This window comes from Rhinopithecus bieti, unplaced genomic scaffold (assembly GCF_001698545.2).
Source record: "Rhinopithecus bieti isolate Rb0 unplaced genomic scaffold, ASM169854v2 scaffold_13348, whole genome shotgun sequence".
In the NCBI taxonomy this organism is placed as follows: Eukaryota; Metazoa; Chordata; class Mammalia; order Primates; family Cercopithecidae; genus Rhinopithecus; species Rhinopithecus bieti.
The window spans coordinates 2,094,649-2,114,354 of NW_016808764.1; the positions used below are offsets into that span (position 1 = coordinate 2,094,649).

Sequence of the window (19,706 nt, forward strand, 5' to 3'; positions counted from 1 at the left end):
TAAAGAATTCCTCCAGTTCTCAGAGCAGGGACCTTGGAGGGTAACAGCTTGGATTTCAGTCCTTGCCTGCCACTTACTGATTGTGTGACCTTGGAAAAGTTACTTCAGCTCTGTGAGCAATGATTCTCTCATCTGGAAAACAAAACAAAACAAAACAAATCAACGAGGGTAATAATAATACCTACCTCATAGGGCTGATGAGAAGATCAAAAAGTACCTACATAAAGCCCTTCTCTGCGCTCCTGGAGCACGGCAAAGGCTCCATGTGAGCCACTACTTTTTTGCTTTTTGTTTGTTTGTTTTTTAATGAAAAGTCATGGGCAGCACCAAAGCTCAGAATTTTGGCAGTAAGGAATTATCATTCTACCTTTGCCAGAAGGGGAACTGACTGCCTCATGAAACATTTTTGAATGAGGCCAAAAAAGGAAACAAGTGTATCCTGGCATTTTACGAGATGCTAGATATGTCCTTAGGACTTAATGCTCACGACTACCCTATGATGTAAGTACTATCTTTTGTCCCTATTTTACAGTTGGCCAAGGTCACATAGCTGAAACAGACTTCCGTGTGTCTTCTACCTTTTGCTTTCAGGTCTGGAAAAATGCAGTGTAAATCTAGACCCTCTTTGAAATATTGAAGATGGTGATCTTATCCCTTCCTCACTTTCTGTTTTCTAAAACAACAGTCCTTGTTCCTTACAATGTCTGTTTTCCAGATTCTTAGAAGACTTTTTGCTAATTTTCCATAACTCTTTACTTGTAATCCCTGAATGACACCAGGATATAGCAGAGAATGTCCATTTACTTAAAGTTCAAAGGTCCTACAAAAAAGAGTTGTTAGCCTGGCACGATGGTATGAGCCTGTAGTCCCAGCTACCTGGGAGGCTGAGCCAGGAGGATTGCTTGTGCTCAGGAGTTTGAGGCTGCAGCGAGCCATGATCATGCCACTGCTCTCCGGCCTGGATGACAAAGCAAGACCACATCTCAAAATAAATTAAATTAAATTAAATTAAATATAAAATAGTGGGGCTGCTAAGTGTCCTGGACAGCATTAGAGAAAGGAAGAGATGGAAGAGTGCAAACACCTGAAAGGAAAGAGATGCGGGTCTTCCCTCTCCCTTGAGTAGCCACCGGCTATCCCTGGAGCATAGGAGTAGGATTTTATCCCCCAACTTCGGCCTCCCCAGGCAACACTTCCTTTCTGTGGGTTGACTCCAATTTGGATGGTGCTCAGGCAACCTTGAAAGCTTACAGGAAGTAGGCTGGGGTAGGAGGAGTTGAGGGGAATATTTGTCTTCTCTCCTGTTTTGCCCTAGAGATTCTGGCCAGAAAGACAAATGGCTGATACAACTTTGGCTTTTTCTTTTCTTCTTTTGAGACAGGGTCTTGTTCTGTTGCCCAGGCTGGAGTGCAGTGGCATGATCATGGCTCACTGCAGCCTCCCAGGCTCAAGCAGTCCTCTCACCTCAGCCTCCTGAGTAGCTTGGACCACAGCTTCACTAATTTTTAAGTTTTTTTGTAGACATGAGGTCTCCCTATGTTGCCCAGGCTGGTCTCAAACTCCTGACCTCAAGCGGTCCTCCTGTCTTGGCCTCTGGAAATGCTGGGATTACAGGTGTGAGCCACTGTTGCGGCCTCTTTTTTCTTTTTCTTTTTTTCTTTTTTTTAAGGTCTTTATTTGTTAAGTGGGAATTCTGTACCATCAAGTGAGCATTATATTTACTCCATAGTAAGAGCCTGGGTGGGCCACTGGGAGAAAACTATACATTAAATGTAAATAGCCTCTGGGTAGAAAGCCCCTGGCTGGTTTCCTTTCATTTCTCTACTTTTCTCTACTATGGTGTCTGGAGGCATTTCCCAGACTCCAGTTTCTCACCACCCTCACGGATTTTGCTACTGTATTATGGCCTCCTTTATCATTCCCCAAATTGACTTTATAGAGACTCATTAAAAGAAAAAAAAAAAATCATCCGCCAGGCATGGCTCACACCTGTAATCCCAGCACTTTGGGAGACCGAGGCGGGCGAATCACCTGAGGTCAGGAGTTCGAGACCAGCCTGACCGACATGCAGAAACCCTGTCTCTACTAAAAAATACAAAATTAGCTGGGTGTGATAGCGCATGCCTGTAATCCCAGCTACTGGGGAGGCTGAGGCAGGAGAATCACTTGAACCCGGGAGGCGGAGGTTGCATTGAGCAGAGATCACGCCATTGCACTCCAGCCTGGGTAACAAGAACGAAACTCCATCTCAAAAAAAAAAAAAAAGAAAAGAAAAAAGCCCCAAACCCCTTATTCTGTCTTAGGCACTAATACCTGTGGTTTGATAAGCTAGTCCAGTTTTTTGTTTTTGTTATTGTTTGCTTTGTAGTGGAAAGTAAAATATATGACAATTCAAATGGGAGACTTGTATCTATGTACCACCTGCAGTTGCCTCTCCTGCCTCCAAGGCTGCCTGGGAAAACAGTAAGTGGGTTCTGGAGTAAAGGAGAAGGCTCTAGAAATGAACAACAGTGCAGCCAGCCTTGGAGATATGGCTTAAATGCTTCCGAATTACAGTTTCTTCTTAAGTTAGGATAATTATTCAGTTGTAAAGTAGAAACAAAATAATAGACGGGAAAATACCTTGTAAAATGCTCATAATAGTCTTTTTCATCAGTAACTTCCTTGCTCCTGGGGGTCTGAAATCCTATTCTTCCTGGTCTAGAACTAGTGGGGGGAAATTTCCGAAATCTCAAGAGTTCAGAGCAAGGGCTTTGCCCAAGGTCCCACTGGAGTTTTACCACTTGATCTGCGGTGGGAGTTATTTCCCCTCTCTATGCATCAGTTTCCTGTCTTCTAAAGTGGGATTGTTATGGCAGTGCTTCTCAAACTTTATTGTGCATAAAATCTCAAGGAGCCTTTGCAATGCAGGTTCCTATTCTGGGACTGAGACTGTATTTCCGGGACTGAGACTGTATTTCCAACTAGCTCCCTGGTCATGCCGATTCTACTGGTCCGTAGACCACACAGTGAGTAGCAGGGGGTTCTAGTGCTTAATTTCCTGGAGGTGTTGAAAGGCTTGAATTAGACAATACATCCTAAGCATTTAGCCTGGTGCTTATGTCAGGTACTTATTGTAGATAGTAGCTCATTGTCAATATTATAGTGAGTTATGGGTTTATAGGATGTGAGGTGGGTTGAGAGGTAACCCTACATGGAGCTAACAATCGATGATACCTGTGGGATTTGGAAAGAGCAATGTGCTAGGAATCAGGAGACCAAGGTTCAAGTCCTAGCTTTATAATTTGTGCCATGAGCTGTGTAAGCTTGGTCAAGTCTCTCAACCTTGCTGAGCCTGTTTCCCCTCTACAAAAAGAGGGGAGAGGTTTGAATTACATGGTGACTCAAGTTTCTCTCAGCTTTAAATTGCTGAAATTTGAGGGTTTTAGTCCCTGCTCCATCCCCACCACCAAAAGACACTTAGCAAGCCTGACTTTGGCCATAGCCTTGAACTTCATCTGTTGCAGGGATGGGGCTCTCTGAGCCTGCCTTGACCATGGGGAGGATGAATAACTGAACCGCCCAGCCTGGTGCCCTTGGCATTCCTCGAACCTCAGGTGACATCACTCCCAGAAGCCTCTGTTCTCTGGGCCTCGTGCAAAGTTCTCCTTGTTAAGGCAGAGTGATTTACAGCCTGAACAGGAGTAAGTTTGTGGCAAGCCCAGAAAAGTGATGTTAAAAGGAGGCATTGTGCACATTCTATCCCACCACTTCAACACACAGAGGCAAAGATGATTCATGAGTAAACTCACTTCCTTGTAAGCACATGTCACCTCCCCCTCACCCCCAATTCCATTCCTTTGGCATGTCTCTCTGGACTCTAGGGACTTGAGACCCAAGCAACCAGACCCTGCAGGAAACCTGCCTCTTGGTGGAAGAAATGAGCATACAGCAGCCTAGTGCCCAAACGGGAAGGACAGGCCCCTGAGATAAGTGAGCCCCTGGCCACAAGCACCCTCCCAGTCCAGCCCCAACCTGTGTATTAACCCACAAATCTATACTAAGTCCTCACCATGAACAAACATCTATTGAGCACCTGCTGCATACTTCTGGCTAAGCAAGTTCACCTGAATAAGTTACTTAACCTCCGCTTCCCGGTGAAGAGATGAGTACAGATGGGGCACCCAGGTTCATAGCGGCTAAGTGACTTGCTCAGAGTCACACAGCACCAACAAGTATCACTCATGACGTTGAGCTGATCCTCCCTTCTCTCTTCTCTGTTATCAGCTTGTCAATGCCCCTTTCTTTCATGTTTACATTTGATTATATTTCCCTCTCTCCCCCTGACCAAAGAGTCAGCTCCTAAAGCCCCCGCAGCCACATTCCCTAGCCTGTCCCTAGTAGGATGTTTTGCCCAATGAATGCATGAAATTCCTGGGTGGAGTAGGGAAGGGAGAGAAGCCCAAGATTTCATTCCTGACCTCAGGAAGGGCTGGGGAAAGGTGTGTAAGGGTTGAAAACCAGGGAGGATTTACTCAGGCAGAGGGAGAGGGAAAGGCTCTGTAGCTGAAGGAGACAGGGGAGGCGGAAGCACAGGAAGTGGGAGGTAGGAAGCAGCCAGGTGTCATTTCCAGGGAGGATGAGGGGGCAGGGAGGTTTTGGGAATGGTAAAAAGGTGGGGGCAGGGCGGAGGTCAGTGTAGGAAGTAACACCTGCTTTGTGCAATCAGGCGTTATGCATATGAAGTCTAAAAATGTTTATTACCCTTTGACCTAGTAATTCCACTTCTGGGAAATGATCTTAAGGAAAATCTCCAAAATGCGGGGGAGGTAAAGCTATATTCACAACAGTGTTCATCACAGAGCTATTTATAAGAAAGTAAAAATGGAAGCAGCCCAAACATTTCTCCTAAGAGAATGGCAAAGAAACTAGAATCTAGCCATTCAAAACTGGCCATTCGAGGTGAGTTTTTAAAGACTCCGAAGAACATTCAGAATCAATTATGTTAAAACGTTAAGGGAAATGGAACAATGACTGTCATATATTAATTTTATTTCCTAGGGACCGAGGTGGGTGTTTTCCATACTTGGTTTCATTTAATCCATACAACAACCCTAGAGTGTGGAATAACTTCCATGTAACAGATTTGGAGACTGAGGCTCGCCTAGGTAGGGGATGAAAAAACTGCGTGTGATTCAGCCCTGGTCACACTCCAGTGTGTTCTGACCACCACTTTCTGTGACAGGACCACATCCAGCCAGGAAACTGAGAGAAATACATCAAATATTAACAATGGTTCTTGGCCGGGCGCGGTGGGGCGGCGGTGGGCCAGCCTGTATCCCCGCACTTGGAGGCCGAGACGGCCGGATCACGAGGTCAGGAGATCGGACCGATCCTGCTAATGCTAACACGTGAACCCCGTCTCTACTAAAAAATACAAAAACTAGCCGGTGGAGGTGGGCGGGCGCCTGTAGGTGCCAGCTACTGGAGAGGCAGGCAGGAGAATGGAGTAAACCTGGGAGGCGGGCTTGGCAGTGAGCCGAGATCCGGCCACTGCAACTCCCAGCCTGGGCGACCGAGCATAGACTCCGTCTCAAAAAAAAAAAAAAAAAAAAAAAAAAAAAAAAACAATGGTTTCTTTTCAGAAAATGGGTCTTGGAGGGAGGATTGATTCTACTTCCAATTTTCTGTGTTTTTCAAATTTTCCTTATGAAGTTGTGATACCCTTTCTGTATTCTTTCCTAATTTTTGGTTATTTATTGTGTTTATTCTGCAACTTGGTTTGATGCAGTTACTAGTAGGTCTTAGTGACCTTATTATCTTTGGATGCATTTTATTCTTTTCTGGGGGTGGGGGGTGCTCAGACTACACCACAGTTCAGATTTGGCACAATTTATTTACTTGGCTCTCCCCTTGAAGGACATTTAGCAAGTTTCTAACTTTTCATGAATACAGCCAATCCTGCCAGGAGCATCCTTGATTACACCCCTTTGGGCAGAGGGTTTTGATGGTTTTGTTTTGTTTTGTTTTGTTTTTGAGATGGAGTTTCGCTCTTGTTGCCCAGGCTGGAGTGCAATGGCGCAGTCTCGGCTCACTGCAACCCCCACCTCCTGGGTTCAAGCAATTCTCCTTCCTCAGCTTCCCGAGTAGCTGGGATTATAGGTGCCCATGACCATGCCCAGCTAATTTTTGTATTTTTAGTAGAGATGGGGTTTCACCATGTTGGCCAGGCTGGTCTTGAACTCCTGACCTTGTGATCTGCCCGCCTCGGTCTCCCAAAGTGCTGGGATTACAGGCGTGAGCCACCACGCTCAGCCTTGATGTTTGTTTATAACCGAAAAGACTGGACTAGCGAAAAAGTGTACTTATGGGTGACTATATTTTTGGCTTTGGGAGATTGCGAATGGAGGGATTTAATTAGAGGCTCTAGAATCAAAGACGTCCCTGTTGGTAAAAAACAGAGGGCTGGTGTGAGTGGGAGTATTTGAAGTCTCAGTTCTCTAACAGTATCCCTCATTCCTCCCACTTCCCACCAGGGCCAGCTCTATCAGCAGGCTAGGGCTTTTCTCTTTGGGGGAAGTTATAGATTATGGTTCCTGCCCTTGAATCATATTGACATTGACATACAGCTTAGTTCAGTTGAGCTGTGGGCAAATCCTCTTCAGGAAAACAGTTATTCTAATGCCTGTGGTGCTTCAGAATGCAGAATCTCCTCCATTCAATTCCACCCCTTTCCTGGAGGTCTTTTATAGCAAATGCCGTTTGAAAAACTGGGGAACCTCAGCCAATTCCTCACACCTGCTGCGTGGCCTGCAGCCAACTTTATGAGAGCCCTAGGCTGCTGTGCTTCATTTATATGGAATAAGGGGCTAGAGTTAGAAGACTTCAAACAGCTCCAACCTTCTGCTGTGATTCCATGAGAGCTAAGTAAGAAAGATACAGCTCTACGCCTTATGAACTGTGTGATTCGGGGTGAGTTATTAACATCTCTGAGCATCAGTTTCTCATCTGTAATACCAGGCGGTGAGACCTACCTGGTACGGTTGTATAGATTAAATGAACTGCTACAAGGAGTTTGGCACTTAAGACAGTGGCCATACCTGGAAAATGAGTGACGCATCCTGGATCCAATCCGTAAGGCACCTAAGGAGCCCCTGGACTCCTTCAGCCCCATCTCCAGGATTACCTGGGGCTGCCGGGAAAGCATTTCTTTGAAGACCTCTGACTTATTAGAGAAATGAACCTATTCATTTCTCAGCCAGTGGGTTGGTACCTTGAAGCTAACTAAGCTAAAGCACAAAAACAATAAACAAACACCCCATCTGAAGGTAGCTCCTGAACAAGTGAGAGTCCTAACCCATCTAGCCACTGTTTTAGCCAGCACATTATGCAAAATGGCAGTTCATCCCAAGGTTTACCTTCATCCTTAGCTCCAGCAGCCAGAACATCCACATAAGGCTTTTAAGAAGGGAGGCAACGCCGGGTGCAGTGGCTCACGCCTGTAATCCCAGCACTTTGGGAGGCCGGGGCGGGTGGATCACCTGAGGTCAGGAGTTCGAGATCAGCCTGGGCAACACGGTGAAACCCAGTCTCTACTAAAAATACAAAATTAGCCGGGCGTGGTGGCACATGCCTGTATTCCCAGCTACTTGGGAGACTTAGGCAGGAGAATCGCTTGAACCTGGGAGGCGGAGGATGCGGTAAACTGAGATAGCACCATTGCACTCCAGCCTGGGCAACAAAAATAAATCTCCATCTCACACACACCAAAAAAAAAAAAAAGAAGAAGAAGAAGAAGGGAGGCAACAACTTAATGGAGTTTAAAGATCTGGTTCAAATGTATTATTGGAGAGTGAAAAAACTAAGTGAGACAAAATGTCTGACACTACTATTGTAGGAAAAAGAAAAAACTCACTTAAGTTGGGGGCTGTGGCTCACTCCTGTAATGCCAACACTTTGGGAGGCCGAGGTAAGAGGACTGCTTGAGACCAGGATTTTGAGACCAACCTGGTCAACACAGTGAGACCCCGTCTCAACAAAATAAAATAAAACAATTAGCTAGGCATAGTCCTGGCTACTCGGGAGGCTGAGGTGGGAGGATTGCTTGAGCCTAGGAACTCAAGGCTGCAGTAAGCTATGATTGCTCCACCGCACTCCAGCCTAAGCAACAGAACGAGACCTTGTCTCTAAAATAAATAAATAAATAAATAAATTTTAAAATTTATTTAAAAAACCCACCTAACTACATGGGTATATGTGTTCATATCTTTTTATATACTTGTATACATTTTACTGGTATACCAATTCTGCTGGTATAATTGTTATCAGCTCACAGCTGTTCCTTTGGGGGAGTGTGGTGAGCTCTACCTGTTTACCTTCTTTAGCGTCTGACTTTCTGGTATGAGCTTATCTTTCAAGAGAGGCGGTTACTGTAGTGGTTAAGAATGAGAGGAATTCCAGAGTCAAACCATCTTGTTCGGCTTCTTTTTTGTTGTTCGTTTATTTGTTTCAGATAAGGTCTTGCTCTGTCGCCCAGGCTGGAGTGCAGTGGTGTGATCATAGCTCACATAGTCCCTGTCTCCGAGGCTCGAGCCATCTTTCCACCTCACCCTCCAGAGCAGCTGGGACCAGAGGCACATGCCACCACAGCTGGCTATTTTTTTTTTTTTTTTTTTTTTAAAGCAGAGATGAGATTTCACTGCATAGCCAGGCTGGTCTCAAACTCCTGAGCTCAAGCAATCCTCCTGCCTCAGCCTCCTAAAGTGTTGGGATTACAGGCATGAGTCACCATGCCCAGTCTTGTTTGGCTTCAAATTCAGATATGTGTCTATGTGTTTCTGCATCAGATACGGAAGCTGTGGCGGTTTATCTGTAGAAGCAGGTTGCCAATAACAATACAATTAGACTTTACAATAACAATAAAATTAGGGTTGTTTGGAGGGTTAAATGAAGGGGTCCCTATACTTACCACAATACTTGGCATTCAGGAAGTACCCAGAAAAGATAAACTAATATTATTACTTACATAACATCTATATATATATAAACATAGGCTTCTTACCAAAGGACAGTGGTAACATGAGGTTGCACATGCATGATACATACAGCTATAAAAAGAATGAGAGGGGAAAGAAAGAAAGAAAAGAAGGAATGACTGCTTTTCATAGCCAGCTCTGAAAGCCCCTGTCCCACATAATTTTCCACTATTCTCTCAAGAAGGGCAATTAAATAAAACTCTTGCCAGGTACAGTGGCTCTCACCTGTAATTCCAGCTACTTGAGAGGCTGAGGTGGGAGGACCACTTGAGGCTAGGAGTTCAAGACTGGCCTGGGCAATATAGGAGACCCTGTCTCTAAAAAGATGGAAAAAAAAATTAGCTGAACGTGGTGGTGTACACCTGTAGTCCCAGCTACTTGGGAGGCTGAGGCTGGAGGATCATTTGAGCCCAGGAGTTTGAGGCTGCAGTGAGCCATGATTATGCCACTGTATTCCAGCTTGGGTGACAGAGCAAGACGATGTGAAGGAAAAGAAAAAAGAGGAGAGGAGAGAAGGAAAAGAAAGAGAAGAAAAAGAAAAGAAACAAAGACAGGAAGAAAGAGGAGAGAGAGAGAGAAAAAAAACTCTGGTGTGGGAGGAGGTAAAATGCTTAAAGGCCCAATAAAGAGTCCACCCCCACAGGTGGCTTCAGCGAATCCATGACACCATGGATTCACTGGAGAAGTGACACAGGCTTATCTTCTCTCTTGACCTACCAGCTTCTGAGGTAGAAAGGAATTTGAGCTGTCCCAGCCATCCACTCATCCATTGAATATGTATTAGGTGCCTTTTGTGTGCCAGTCATTGTTCTAAGTCCAGAGATACAGCAGTGGACAGAGAAGACCAAAACAAAACATCAAACAAACAAAATCTCATCCCCTCATAGAGCTACATCCTACTGGATGGAAGTAAATAGACACTAAAAATGAGTGAGACTTGTGGAATGCCTAACAGTGATAAATGCTACGGAGAAAAATGAAGGAGGGAAATGTTTTAAGGATGATTAGGATGGGTTGCAATTTTAAATAGGATGGTTGGGTAAGGTCTCACTGAGCAGGTGACATTTGAGTAAAGACCAGAAGTGCAGAAGAGACCCCCGTAGAAGGAAGAGCAAGTGCAAGGACCCGGAAGTAGTAGTGTGAACAGCACGGAGGGCAGCAGGGCTGGCGGGAGTGGTCTAGACTAGTGGTCCTCACGGCCATTTTGCTCCCCACAGGGTACATCTGGCCATGTCTGGAAACATTTTGCGTTGTCACAACTGGGATGGGAGTGTGCTCTATGAGGGTCAGGGATGCTGTTCTACATCCGACAATGCACGGGACAGTCTCCACATTCTCCAAAGAATGATCCTTCCCAAAATGTCAAGAGTGCCAAGGTTGAGAAGCTCAAATCTAGACTTAGGAAGAGTTGTAGGAAATGATGTCAGAGAGATAACAAGAAGTGCGGGGAATGGAGGAGGGGGTATGGAGAGGGAGATCACCAAGAGCCCTGTAGGCATCCTAAGGATCTTAGCTTTTTACTGTAGGCCTGATGGGAAGCCACTGGTTGTTGGCAGTGTTTAGCTAGTGGAAATTCCAAGTCATAGGGAGAGGAATACCAGGTGGTCATTGATCTTGGTCCCAGGCCCTGACTCCCTCTGACTTCCTCTGGGAGGTGCCTCACTTCAGGGGCTGGAAAGTATAAGACAGATGATTTTTAGTCATTAAGCAGGACTTCATCAGCAGGCAAAATCACAGCTTTGCTAGGAGATCGTTAATCTTGATTCTGTGAGAATAACCAACCCAGCCTCCCTTAATTACTAGGAACAATGCATAGTCTGGACTTGATCACAACAGAGGAGTCAACGTTGCATTTCACCAATGTTTCCTTAAGGCTGGTTGAAGTGCAAGGTTAGTGTTTGGATGTAAACTTTGCCTTCTAGGAATTTTTTTTTTTTTAGAACGAGTCTCACTGTGTCACCCAGGCTGGAGTACAATGGCACAATCTCGGCTCATTGTAACCTCTGCCTCCTGGGTTCAAGCAATTCTCCTGTCTCAGCTTCCCAGGTATATGCAACTATAGGCGGTTGCCACCACGCCCAGCTAATTTTTATATTTTAAGTGGAGATGGGGTTTCATTTCATCATGTTAGCCAGGCTGATCTCAAACTCCTGACCTCAAGTCATCTACCTGCCTCAGCCTCCCAAAGTGCTGGGATTACAGATGAGAGTCGCCTTCTAAGAATTTTTGATGTAATGAAGGACAGGAGAGGAGAGAAAGATTAACCCCCAGATTGATACCGCCAACATTCATGGAACACCTGCTGAGATTAGAGGGGGAAATGAATGTAAGCAGGTAAGGAAGAGAGGACGTGCTGGGAGGAGATGGCATATGCACACATCCCACCATTTGGTGACATAAGTGCAGTTACAGAGGGGGCCGCTGGGCAAAAGGACTGGCTCAGCCATGGCAGCCAGTGGCACAGAAGAGGTGGCGTTTAGGCTTTGGAGGATAAAAGAGTGCAGGTAGTGAAATTATGAGGGAAAGGCATCCAAGCAAAGGGCAGACAGCCAGTGTTCTCAGGAGCTCACCTCTGCAGATTTCTGGACCACATCCTCTAGATTCTTTTATATATATACACACACACACACATATTTATGTATGTATATGTTTTATTTGTGTATATGTACATATAGTTTTTATATATGTATATATATTTATATACACTGTGTGTGTGTGTGTGTGTGGGTATATATATGTGTGGTCTGGCTCTGTCGCCTAGGCTGGAGTGTAATAGTACTAACTTGGCTCACTGCACCTCCTGGGCTCAAGGAATCCTCCCACCTCAGCCTCCCGGGTAGCTGGGACTACAGGCACGTGCCACCATGCCTGGCTAATTTTTGTATTTTTTTGGTAGAGATGGGGTTTCACCATGTTGACCAGGCTGATCTCGAACTCCTGGGCTCAAGCAATCCCCTGGCCTTAGCCTCCCAAAGTGCTGGGATTACAGATATGATCCACTGCACCCAGCCTTACATTCTTGTAGATTATCATTCAGAAGACCTGGATCCCATCCAAGAATCTGCATATTACACAGCTCCTGGGACCTGCAAACCAGGTGTTTCTCTGCACCTTGCAAAGCCCTGCTCCAGGAAACAGAAGGCAGGGTTCAGGCATCTATCCTGGTGTGGTGCTTCCAAGAGAAAGGTGTCCAAATGCTGCTGCTTTGAAAGGCAAAAACCAGGGGTGGCTGGCCTGCCAGGCATGGCCACATGAAGTCAGTGGTTCTCTGACTTGAGTGGCCTATCACTGGGGAAGCTTGTTAAACATATATCTGGGTCACACAATAGACTCTCTGCCTCAGTCTCCTGGGGTGATCTGTTTGGGACCCCACCAGGTGACTCACTGGCCCTGTGGCCTATCTATAACTGAGACACATTTTGACCACACTGAGCTCCCCTCCAGCTCCTAGAATCTTAAAAACACTAAGAGCCCCACGCAGTGTCCCATCTATTTATTTTAATCACAATAGCTGCTTTTTATTGAGCATTTACTGAGTCCTAAACTCTGTGCTGAACACTTTACATTTATAAGTCTCACAACAGGCTGGGTGTAGTAGCTCATGCCTGTAATCCCAACACTTTGAGGCTGAGGCGGGAGGATCACTTGAAGCCAGGAGTTTGAGACCATCCTGGGCAGCAAAGCAAGACCCCCATCTCTACAAAAAAGAACAACAACAACAAAAGAAAAAGTCTCACAACAACCTGGCAAAGGAGGAAGGTTTGTTGTTGTTGTTGTTGTTGTTGTTGTTGTTGTTGTTGTTGTTGTTTTGAGATGGGGTCTCTCTCTGTTGCCAGGCTGGAGTGCTGTGGCATGATCTTGGCCCACTGCAACCTCCGACTCCCTGGTTCAAGCGATTCTCCTGCCTCAGCCTCCCAAGTAGCTGGGATTACAGGCATGCGCCACCACGCCCAGCTAATTTTTGTATTTTTAGTAGAGACGGGGTTTCACCATGTTGGCCAGGATGGTCTTGAACTCCTGACCTCGTGATTCGCCCCGCTCAGCCTCCCAAAGTGTTGGGATTACAGGCATAAGCCACCGCGCCCCATCAAGGAGGAAGAGTTTTACAAGGAAACTGAGACACAGCAGTCATTGGTAGAGCTGGGACACAGACCTAGGCTTGCCTGACCCCAAACTCAAGCTCTTCAGCAGTTTCCGGCACCACCTCCCTTCGGACGCCCTGCTGTGCTTTCTGCTGCTAGTCCCTACAGCTAGACTACTTGGGGCAAAAGTTGGATCTTAGGCTGCTTGTGTTCCTCAGACAGAATTTTATTGAAATAACTGGGGTTTCTTCTCAGTCATGAGAGCTCTTTATGGACCCTTCTCCCTGGTCTGTGGATTCCCAACTCCCTTAAACAATATCTTTCTCTTCCAGAGGGGAGCTCAATGAGCTCCCAGGGTTGTTTTGTTTTGTTTTGTTGTTGTTGTTGTTTGTTTGTTTGTTTGAGACAGAGTTTCTGTCTGTCGCCCAGGCTGGAGTGCAGTGGTGCGATCTTGGCTCATTGCAACCTCCGCCGCCCAGGTTCCAGCAATTCTCATGCCTTGGCCTCTTGAATAGCTGGGATTAGAGGTGCCTGCCACCACCATGCCCAGCTAATTTTCTTTTTTTCTTTTTCAGTAGAGATGGTGTTTCACCATGTTGCCCAGGCTGGTCTCAAAGTCCTGGGCTCAAGTAATCCACCCAAAGTGCTGGGGTTACAGGTGTGAGCCACTGTGCCTGGCATTCTTCTTTTATTTATTTATTTATTTCCTAACCCACTAGGCAATCAAGGACTTTCTTTAAAGAGATGGGGTCTTGTATTCACCCAGGCTGAAGTGCAGTGGCAGGATCATAGCTCACCACAGCCTCGAATTCCCAGACTTAGGCCATCTCCCCGAGTAACTGGGACCACAGGTGTGCACCACCATGCCCAGCTAAGTTATTTTTTTATTTTTTTTTTAGAGACAAGGTCTCACTATGGACCAGACATTACTCAATCTGGTCTTGAACTCCTGGCCTCAAGCAGTCCTCCCGTCTTAGCCTTGCAAAGTGCTGAGATTACAGGCATGAACCACTGCACCCTGCTAGCACCCAGGGTTCTAAGCCCCCTGCCCTGTGGAGCTTATTAGAAAGGCCTTGTATTTGAGTTCTCAACTTTACCTTCTTTTTGACATGTTCTTTCTTCCCAGACTGTGAGGTCCTGGAAGTAGTAAGGCTGGCTTCTTACCATCTGTCTTCCCTAAAGCAGCACATAGTAGGCTCAATAAATTCAAGGAGGGCTGATTTATATGCATTCAGATCTCAGACTTCTGTGAATATAAACCAAGGACCATAATTTTTTTCTCTACATTACATTCATTGGTGTTTAATTTATTGAGCATCTACTGTGTGCCAGGCACTGGTGCAGGTACTAGGAATTCTGTGGTAAATAAGGTAAATGAGTTCCCTGCTCTCTAGGGCTTCCTTCTAGTGGGGAAGACATACAAACTCTTAGCAAAGCCAGCTTCTGTGGTGGCTGGGGAAGATGGAGAACAATTAGAACTGGAGGCCAGAGGGGCCTCTCTGAGAAGGCGTCATCTGAACTGACAATGGATTGATCAAAATGAGCCAGCTGTGTCTGAATCAGGGAAAGGGCATTCCAATCCTGAGACCAGGACCACTGTGGCCTGTTTGAGGATTCACAGATGCTACTATGGCTGGAACTTAGCGGGCAAGAGAAAGAGGTCAGAGATGAGCTGGGAGATGTTGGCAAGGCCAGATTATGCAGGGCCTTCCTCACAGACCATGGTAAAGAGATTAGAGTTGGTTCTAACCGAGATGGGAAATCAGTGGAGGGTTTTATGCAGGGTGATGATGAAAGATCCCCAGCTGCTTGGAGAATGGACTGTAGGGAGGACAGAGTGGAAGGAGAGACCAGTTAGGAAATTACTGCCATGGTCATGGTGACAGGTGATGGGGTCTTGGACAAAGATCATAGAAGAGGAAGCTGAGAGATGTAGACAGACAAGACCTTCAGATGTAGTGGATGTGGCAGGGGTGGGGCATGAGGGAAAGAGGAATCATGAAGGACACCCTGGTTTGGATTAGGTAGATGGGGGTGTCATTTTTTGAGATGGGGAAGATAGAGGAAGAACAGGTTTGGGTGGCAAAATCAAGCATTCTGGTGTACTCCTGGGTCAAATAATGTCCTCGAAAGACGGCACGTGTGAATATATGACCTCACACGGCAAATCTGATTAAGTGAAGAATTTTGAGATAGGAAATTATCCTGGAGGGCTCAATGTAAACACAAGGGGCCTTATAAATGAAAAAGGGAGGCAGGAGAGTCACTGTGCTTCTATGTAAGAAGGAATCAACCCACCATCACTTTGAACTGGCTTTGAAGGTGAAGGAAGGGAACCCCGAGGTGAGGAATTAAGACATCCTCTAGGAACTGGGAAAGGTAAGGAAATGGTTTCTCCCATCGAGACTCTGAAAGGGACACAATCTTGCTGATACCTTGCTTTTAGCCCAGATAAAACCCAATTAGGACTTCTTACCTCCAGAACTGTGAAATCATGCATTTGTGTGGTTTTAAGCCACTAAGTTTGTGGTCATTTGTTACGGAAGCAATAGGAAATGGACACATTGGCCTTAAGGACATCCAGGTGGAAAGACAGGTGGGCAGCAGGCAGGCTGTACTGGCCAGATCGCAGGGTAGAGGCTGGCACTGGAACCCTTGGAGCATTCAGCCTACAGTTGGAACTTAAATCTGAGAGGTTTCGAATCACCTCAGGGCCCAGAGTGAGCTGCAGGGCCGGTGATTAATTCCTGTCCTCTCTGCCTGATACAGGCAAACTTTGGCAGCCGGCCTTTCTCTCCTAAGTAGAGAATCTTTAGCTTGGCCCAAGGCACTTGGGTGGGGCCTGAGCTGGACAGGCCTGCTCCTGAGTGAAAGTCCAAAGACCCTGTCACCCTGAAGGACACTCCCATCAGGCTATCTCAGATGCCTCCAGGCTAGGTGGGAAGGAAAATGGGAGAGGGACTGGAAATGTTTATTATGTTTGTTTAGCTCCTATTAAGTCCCAAGCACCAAAAAGGAGACTTTTTATCTGTGGTTTTAAACCTTGCAATAACCCTAGCAGGGAGCTGTAAGCCCCATTTATGAATAGGTAAACTGAGGGTCAGAGGGATCCGATTACTTCTTTACGATAACACCAGCAGGATGGCTGGCACAGTGGCTCATGCCTGTAATCCCAGCACTTTGGGAGGTTAAGTCAGGCAGATTGAGCTCACGAGTTCAAGATCAGCCTGGGCAACATGGCGAAATCCCGTCTTTACAAAAAATACAAAAATTAGCTGGGCATGGTGGTGTGCGCTTGTAGTTCCAGCTACTCAAAGAGGCTGAGGTGGGAGGATGGCTTGAGCCCAGGAGGTGGAGGTTGCAGTGAGCCGAGACTACACCACTGCACTAGAGCCTGGACGATAGAGCCAGACCTTGTCTCAAATAAAAAACAAAAAGTAAAAAATAAAAACAACGAAATAACGCCTGCAGAGAACTGAAGATCCAGGAGTCCACCAAGTTTGAATGAGCTTTAGATGTCTCCAGCGTGCTGCTCTTTCTGCCATGCCCCTCATCTTGGCTGAGGACTATTTGAAAGTGTTTTTTGGTTTGTTTGTTTGTTTGTTTTTTTAACCAAAATAGCAACAATGCCTTCCATTCATTGACCTTTCCCGCTTTACCTGAGCTGCACATTTAATCTTCACACCAACCTCATTGTTAGTTTTTTGGGTTTTTTTCATTTTACAGATGTAGATGCTGTGGCTCAAAGGATTAATTAATTTGCTTAAGATAATGCAACACGAGAAAAGCAGATCAGGACCGAATACCAGAACAACGATTTTGCTTGAGCTTGAAATAACACCACTACTCAATAATTGTCTCTCTGCACCTCTGGCTTTGTCTCTCTGCCCTCCTGGCCTTATTTCTCTGCACCTCCTGGCTTGTTTCTCTGCACCTCCTGGCTTGTTTCTCTGCACCTCCTGACTTGTTTCTCTACTCCCACACCTTCCCTGCTGACCCTGGTCAACGTGCTGTGAACACACAAATAGTGCCTGATACACTAGGGCCTTGGCATTGGCCATGGGAGTGAGAGGAAGAAAATAATTTAAGAGCCTTTGTAGTTGATTTCAACAAGGTAAGGCAATGCCAGTGAAGCATCTTGCAGGAATCCCTCCCTGATTGCTTCAGTCCACAGTGCTCTTACCTTTCTCTATACACTTACAAGCTGTTTCACTTACTTCCTAGCAGACCTCGCAGAAACCATTATTTCATATGATATGTTTCCCCCATAGAATATAAGCTCCTTAAGGGAAGAGATTTTTGTTTGGTTTTACAATGCTGAATTCCAAATGCCTAGGAAGGACCTGGCAGGTCGTAAGCACAAGAAGTATTGGTTGGATGAATATATACTTCTTGCAACCCACAGGGACTGACGTTGGTCTGGGCCAGGCCCTGCCCTGGCTTCCAGGGATGCGGAAGTGAACCGAATAACTTCCTGACCTCTGAGCTTATGGGGGAGACATGCATACCTGCATATTCACAACAGATTTCGTAACACATAACCAAAGTAAAAAGGTGGCCACCAGAAGGGGATTGGACCTGCTTGTTGGAAGGGTGCAAATGGAAACTAGAGAGGTGATTGTTTCAGACATTCCCAGTGGGACAGGTGGCTGTGAGCCTGTGATGAACTGAGAGGCACCACTGAGTAAAAGTTAAGAGGACAGGCTTTGGAGCCCAACTGTCTGGGCTGAATCTTTCTCTACCAATTACTGGTTGTGTGATGTCGTAGCGGTGATATACTGTTGAGATAAACGCATATTTCAAGACTCACTGCAGAGATTCCAAACTAGCAAGTCTGGGCTGGCTACGAATCTGCTTTGTTGTTTTACAAACATGTCATGGTTTATTGCAGAGGGTCTATAGACCATGCCTTGAAAAACCCTGGCCATCAGGGAGAAAGGGTCGTGCTAACCAGCAAACTGGAATGTCACACTGTGTGTCATTGACATTTTTCAGTGTGAAATCACAAACTGTCATTCAGGGTTAGACTTTATACTACCCAGTAAGTGTCATGGAGGAGGTTTCAGGACAGCTGGGGATTTCAACAGGCCTGGTCTCTACCAGGTCCTCCCAGGACACTCACCAGCAGCAGATTTCAAGGCATTCTGCCTTCACTTTAGGCCTGGGGTGAACCTGCAGGAGGCTCTCCGCAAATATTCATTAATCAACTGATAACTTTTCTAGCCAAGCACCAGCTGCCTACCCTCAGTCCCCCGCAGAGGTTCTGGAAGGACGGCAGGAACCCCAGAGAGGGCTAGATTACAATGAGGGCACAAGAGGTGGTACCCAGCTCTGATGTCTTCATGTCTTGACTTGAGCTAGGACTTCACACCCAGGACCCCAGAGAAACCAGATGGAAAGAAGGTCATGGGAGATGTGAGGGCTCAGAGCCTGTAATCTCTGGACAAACTCCATCTCTTTGAGCCTCAGATGAAATGCAAGGCCTGAGTGTTACAGATCGTTCTTCATTTGTTCATTCCATTAACATTTCAGCCTCTGTCATGTGCCAGGCTAGGCTAGGGAGACCATGGTGACACAGGTCTCTGTACTCAGTGAGCTTATACTCCAGAGAGGGATCAGACAATAAGGTAATATACATTAATTAATATCAGAGAGTAATGAGAGGAAGACCATAGTCCAGGAGCAGCTATGGCTCATGGCTGTAATCCCAACACTTTGGGAGGCCAAAGCAGGTAGATCGCTGAGTCCAAGAGTTTGAGACCAGCCTGGGCAATATGGTGAAACCCTATCTCACACACACACACACACACACACACACACACACACACACACACACACAAAATTAGCCAGGCATGGTGACACACTCCTTTAGTCCCAGCTACTCAGGAGGCTGAGGTAGGAGGACTGATTGAGCCCAGAGGGTCAAGGCTACAGTGAGCCAAGATCACATCCCTGCATTCCAGCTTGGGTGACAGAGTGAGACTCTATCTCGAGGGGAAAAAAAAAAGGGAGAGAGAGAGGAAGAACATAAAAGGGTAATGGAGCTGGTCATGGTGGCTCATGCTTACCGTCCCAGCTACTTATCCAACCCGTGGCCCATGGGCTGCATGAAGCCCAGGACAGCTTTGAACATGGCCCAACACAAATTCATAAACTTTCTTAAAAATTATGAGATTTTGCCAGGCACAGTGGCTAACGCCTGTAATCCCAGCACTTTGGGAGGCTGAGGCAGGCGGATCACTTGAGGTCAGGAGTTCAAGACCAGCCTGACCAGCATGGTGAAATCCCATCTCTACTAAAAATACAAAATTAGGTGGCATGGTGGTGCATGCCTATAATCCCAGCTACTAGGGAAACTGAGGCAGGAGAACCTCTGGACCCGGGGATGCAGAGGTTGCAGTGAGCCACAAAAATGCCACTGCACCCTAGCCTAGTCGACAGAGCACAACTCTGTTTCAGGAAAAGAAAAAAAAGGTATTTCTTTGCCAGGCAAAGTGGCTCACACCTGTAATCCCAGAACGTTGGGAGTCCGAGGCGAGTGGATCACTTGAGGTCAGGAGTTCAAGACCAGCCTTACCAACATGACAAAACCCCGTATCTACTAAAAAAG

General features: G+C 46.2%; 1 pseudogene; it reads left to right on the forward strand.

The window, feature by feature from the left end:
* The first annotated feature begins 10,822 nt into the window (after positions 1-10,822).
* LOC108538807 (60S ribosomal protein L37a-like) overlaps positions 10,823-19,706 on the forward strand; it is an 11,774-nt pseudogene continuing 2,890 nt past the window's right edge.